Source organism: Opisthocomus hoazin, chromosome 2, assembly GCF_030867145.1.
Source record: "Opisthocomus hoazin isolate bOpiHoa1 chromosome 2, bOpiHoa1.hap1, whole genome shotgun sequence".
In the NCBI taxonomy this organism is placed as follows: Eukaryota; Metazoa; Chordata; class Aves; order Opisthocomiformes; family Opisthocomidae; genus Opisthocomus; species Opisthocomus hoazin.
This window is the reverse complement of record NC_134415.1, coordinates 90,397,653-90,403,242: the sequence shown is the minus strand read 5'-3', so window position 1 is coordinate 90,403,242 and position 5,590 is coordinate 90,397,653.

Below are 5,590 nucleotides of genomic sequence, written 5' to 3'. Positions count from 1 at the left end.
AAGAAATGGGTTCTTCAAATCCCTAAAGCTCAGCAACACAAAGATGTGCTATTCCTAGAAATCTCCTGACTCAATTCCTGTCCTGTATCTTGCAGTGATTCAGTAGCATGGCAGTTATAATTGAGCACAAACATGCTTCTGTTAGCAAACAGGAAGAAGCTGGGCAGAAGCACCAAGATGGAACTGGGCTGTGTGGGTGCCAAAGTGGGTGGTCGCACCTGGTCAGGGCTGTGGGATCGGTGATATGGGTAAGGTGGTCAGGCTCGCGGAGGGAAGATCTGAGTTGCCTGTCACTGTGTGGTGATAAGAAAAGAGGATGCACAAGGAGGATGCTTGATGGGCACTTAACAAGGCAAAGCTGATAAGCTTGGTGGGCACTTAACAAGGCAAAAATGAGAGATAACAGTGCTTCATTTCTATTTCTTTAACTAGTAATTAATTCTTTAACTAGTAATTTGCTTACCTTTTCCTTTAGATTGAATACTTTGCATAAAAAAGCACTAGCTGCAACACTTAGACATCGTGTGTAGACTTCTGTAGATTTACAGACATTGTGACATGGTTGGAGAGAGGATGGATTATCAGCAGCCTGGGGAGAGGTTCTTGAGATTTGTATGCTTCAATGTACATCTCCTCAACTCTACCTTGACTGCTGGAGATTTGGAAAAAAACCAGGACTGTGCTTTATTTATGAAAGCGATAGTGACATCAGGACAAAAATACTTGATCCGTGTAGTTCCTGAAGCTAGGGATTACTCACAGGATATTGCTAGGATATCAGATAAAGATTTTAACAAGTGGGTGTAAAAATTTCATCGCAAGTCTGTCTTTAGGAACCCAAGGAACTGTTCCTGTTTTCAAAAGTGTGGAATCTCTGACAACTTCACCTGCTCTCTTCTTCCTGCTCTTATCTTGTGAATGGAGTGGGGCTCAGTCGTCCAGGCTTTATGGGAGTCTGCTTGCCTGAATTGGTAGTATGCATAACAAACCAGTAGGCTTGGTCAGGTACTTCTCCTGTCTTTTATTTGAAGTTCTTTAAAATTATCAGATCTTTGCAGATGCGCAAGATATCAGAATACAAAGAAACGGAAATGAAAATTTTCTGTTAAATGTCTCCTTCCTCCCCACTCCAGCCTCCTGGTTGGAGGTTCCTTCTATCAGTCAGCTCCCTGCACCAACCAGTATGTGGACACATCCCTCCTGCCTCCCAAAGCCTCCCTGTGGAAAGAAGAATCTGCCCATATTATCCTAAAGAGAGATTATGGTTTTGCTGATTAAACTCCATGGGGTAGTGATGTGTCCAACAAGTCTGATGACTGCAAGTGATGCCTAGTTTCAAGCATAGTTCCAATGGCAAAAAAAGCTTCTCCTGCCAAATTTGGTTTTCACAGTTGAAATGTTTGTTGATGACTTACTTGCACGTGTGACTAGGTCTTGTCGGTAAGCTATCTTCCTCAAACAATCTCAGTTACGTTGGTCTTATTGCCCACTTCTGTGGACAGCCTTTTGGAGGGAGGAGAGGATGTCGTGAATGCAGAAGTGCATCTTCATTAGTTAGGACGTTTTCTTTTTCCCAGCACGTGAATCGAAAAAGGCCCTGCTGTCTTGTTGCTGTAACTTAATTGCATGGATCAGAATTTAATTCACTTTAATTTTCTGGCCCTAAATGTTTGAAGTCCAGAGCTAATCCAGAGAATAATTATATTTCCTAAAACAGCCTCATTTTCCCCACTGGTTCTTACTCCCCGTGCCATGAATGTTGCTTGATCATCTTTATTTCAGCCATGTAGAGGCACATGCCCGAGCTACTCTTTGGGTAGTAAAATGGTTTCTGGCAGTCGGTGCTTGAAGACTTTTGGAATAAGACCATTTGTAGCACAGAAACATCAGGAGGGTTGGGAGCCTATCAGGGACTTGACTGCAAGACAGTATTGTCCTGATTCTTCCATTTTGTAATGTGGGGAGATCCAGCTGCTTGACAACCCCAAATCACACTGAAGCTTTGGGCAATATGACTGATTTCCCAGTGTGCTCAGGGTGATCGGTGTCCTGGACCAGACAGCCCAGGATGTGGCTTTTCATAGAATCATAGAATCACTAAGGTTGGAAAAGACCTCTAAGATCATCAAGTCCAGCTGTCAACCCAACACCACCATGACTGCTAAACCATGTCCCGAAGTGCCACAGCTACACATTTTTTGAACACCTCCAGGGATGGTGACTCCACCACCTCCCTGGGCAGCCTGTTCCAATGCCTGACCACTCTTTCAGTAAAGAAATTTTTCCTAATATCCAATCTAAACCTTCCCTGACACAACTTGAGGCCACTGCCTCTCATCCTATTGCTAGTTATTTTTCTCCCTGTCTGTGCTATGTAGGGCTGTGGGCTCCAGGGAGCTCCTTCTCTACTGCTGGAAGAATTGACTTTACGTTCAAGAAGTTCAAAAGAGGACCTTAACTTCCAGCCAGACGTGCTGATCTGTGGAGCTCATCTGGGTGTACATGGCATGACCACTGAGCAGAGGCTGTCATCCATGGGCCTGTGTTTGTAACAGACCTGTAGCAGTGCTACCAACAAGTGGCTGTTGGGGACAGCTGTGTCCGTGCAGTGCTCTTGGGTGTACATCCACTCTCTCTCAAGCAACTGAGTGAGCACCCAGAAAGACAGAGGGATGCTGTGCTGCATACATCACTTCCTAAACATTGTCCTGTCTCTAATCTGCAGCTGCTGTGGGGTTTCCTTTCAGCATAAGGTCGCTTTGTCTGAATAAGCAATGACAACATCTAAAGAAGCAATAGATTTTGAAACGGAGACAACTGGAGCAATCGTACTTTGATCTTTGGCAAAGCCCAGGGGCTTGATTATTATCCAGTGGAAGGAGCTGAGATAAATGAGTTTTCAGGAATAGAGAACTCAAAGAGTTCAGGCTGGAGGTGGATTAGAGTGAAGAGTGAGGGGGTGCACCCTCTTCCTGGGATAACTAGGTCAGTCATCAGCGAGCTACAGGGTCCTCTCAGAGCCTGGCACTTTACAGGGCTCACATGTGTTTTCTAGGAGCAGGCAGGAATGTTTCTTTCCATAGACCTCTGCCACCTCTTTGGAAGATGATCAAACGCATTTCATTAAAAAACACCATTTGACTTCTAATGTTTTTATACTGATTAAGAACATTGACTTGGCTGACTGAACAAGGGAACCGATTGTAGCTCAGCTGCTTCATGCTGGAAAAGCTTTGATTGGACTGAGTGGGAGTTTATGTTTAAGGTACTCTATAAAATGAATTTTGGTGATAGGCTTATAAACTCAATTTGAACCTTGCACAGGCTCCAGAGAGAATGAATAAACAGCTCAATTTATATTCTCTGCAGATACACTCCAAGATGTCCCTTTAACCTTTGGTTATTTTACCTAGGGGATCAAACTGTTTCTTAAACTGTTTGAAATTATTTGTCCAGATTAGCTGTCCATGCTGCAGATGGAGAGCTTTCAGGGTGGCTCCCAAGAGCCCTGAAGCGAACTGTAATGAATGAGTTTGGTGTTTTACTCAGAGAAAAAAAAAGCTGAATGAGCTACAGAGCTGCCAAATAACCCCGGTTCATTCACACAAACTTGAGGATAATGTGCTTCTCTTGATCCTGACATGGTTTTGTTAGAATAGCTTTTTTCAAGGGTATTTGTGTCTGACATCTTCACTCCCTCATTACTTACCAGCCTCTACAGTTATACACCGCAATGAACTGCGATTAGAAGACACCGGTATCTGATAGGGAGCCTGTGGAGCATGGAGGGTTCGTCTCCCCTTTCCACTGAAGCTGGTGGCCAAACTTGCAGATGGTCAAGTGGAAGCAAGGTCAGGTGATCACCCTGCAAAGTCCTCCAGTCCAATGCATCTGGGGAGGGTGTACACGCATAGGAGTCAGTTTGAATAGTTTGTTAACTGGTCAGGCAATTATTCATCACCAGTAGGGCCTGCAGTACGGATCCCAGCACAGCTATTACAGAGAGTTCGAGGCTGCCACAAACCCCAGGCATGAAGGAGTCTCTCATCGTGGCAGCGAAGGGGTCTTTGCCTGGGAGAGATTTACTTTAGATGTTGAGTCTGAACAGATGTCTAAATATTTTATCAGAGGAGTCATCCAGCTGATGTGTGAGTCTCACAGCCACAAGAGAAGAGAGACTTTTGTTTGTGTTTTCTGAAGGTGAATAGCTGGAAGTGAGAAATCCGAGGTCTGGCTCTGTGATGGCCTTCTGCATACGTGTGGCCAAGTCACTCCTGTCATCGTGCTGCTCCTGCAGCCTCCCCACATCTGCTCCAAAAGGTAGTTGTCGAGACCCGGCAGCACCCTGAACTTCTGCAGCCATTTTCCCTTCCCTGCTTCAAAACAAATCCACTTCATTAATCATAATAAAGGGAACACTTTTTTAAACCTAGCTTACAGTTCATGCCCTGTGAATGTGCACCTCTTCATCACCTCTTCATCCCTCCCAGTGACTGCTGCGCTGATGGCCAACTCTAGCTAAGCATAGAAGCCTCAGCAATATCAAAGTTACATTAATTTTCCAGAAAATTGGGAGAGTGAATAAGTCAAATATCACCTCTGCTGAGACAGAAGTCTTACCAGATATCAGAGGATCCCAGTGGGGAAGGGTAAAGAAGGAAAGACAAAGAAATGAGGCTTCATTTGCTCATTCTGTTGCACACACTCATTTTATTTTGGGTTTTCTGTTAGTTTTCTCATAACTCCTAGTTATCTAAACCTTACTTGGGACTTGAAGTGTAAGTTAGTATAATAGCAACCACAAATTCCTCCCATTAGCCTTTGGTTGCTCTCAGCAGGGTATTCATAGAGGACTATAGCTCACTCAGTGTTGACTCTCCACCCCTGACAGGGGTGAAATATAAGTAGCAAGAATACTGAGTGTGCCCAGAGGGAACAGGTCTACTAGGAGCTGGAGCAGGCCCATTCACCAACCAGTTTCACCATATGCTAAGGGAATGCAATAATGCAGGTCTAAATTGCAGACAAATTGCGAAGACTAATTTGTGAACTGGAGCCCCATTCCTTGGAGTAAAGATCTTTTGCTTCAAAACTATCCCTGCTGGCATTGCCTGTATAGAAATAACTATGGAAAAAGAAATCGCATGCAATCAGGTTCTGCAAGCCTTCTGAGGGCATTATTGGCTTCTTCACATGCTCCCTTTCAGGAATCATAGACTCCCTGAACACTCAGCTTCCACCTGAATAGCTTTACTCTCAGCCTACTCTCTTCATCATGCATTATTTTATTCATCTGCACTGAAATAACAAGGTTTAACTGGCAGTCTGGCTCTGATTTACTAATATCTCCTTGTGCATGGAAGGAGACCTCAAATTCTATGCACTCATTCTCAATCAACGTCAGCATGGTATTAACTCAATGTTATTACATTACTGATTTTATTCATCCCAGGAGCTACATCAATTTATCATGGAATTTACACTTCTTTAACAACCAACACGAATCAAGAACATTTGTTAGGCTTCCGAGGTAGACTTCAAGGTTTTTGGAATCTGATCCTCATTTTCCTTTATATTTGTTTAGGTTTCC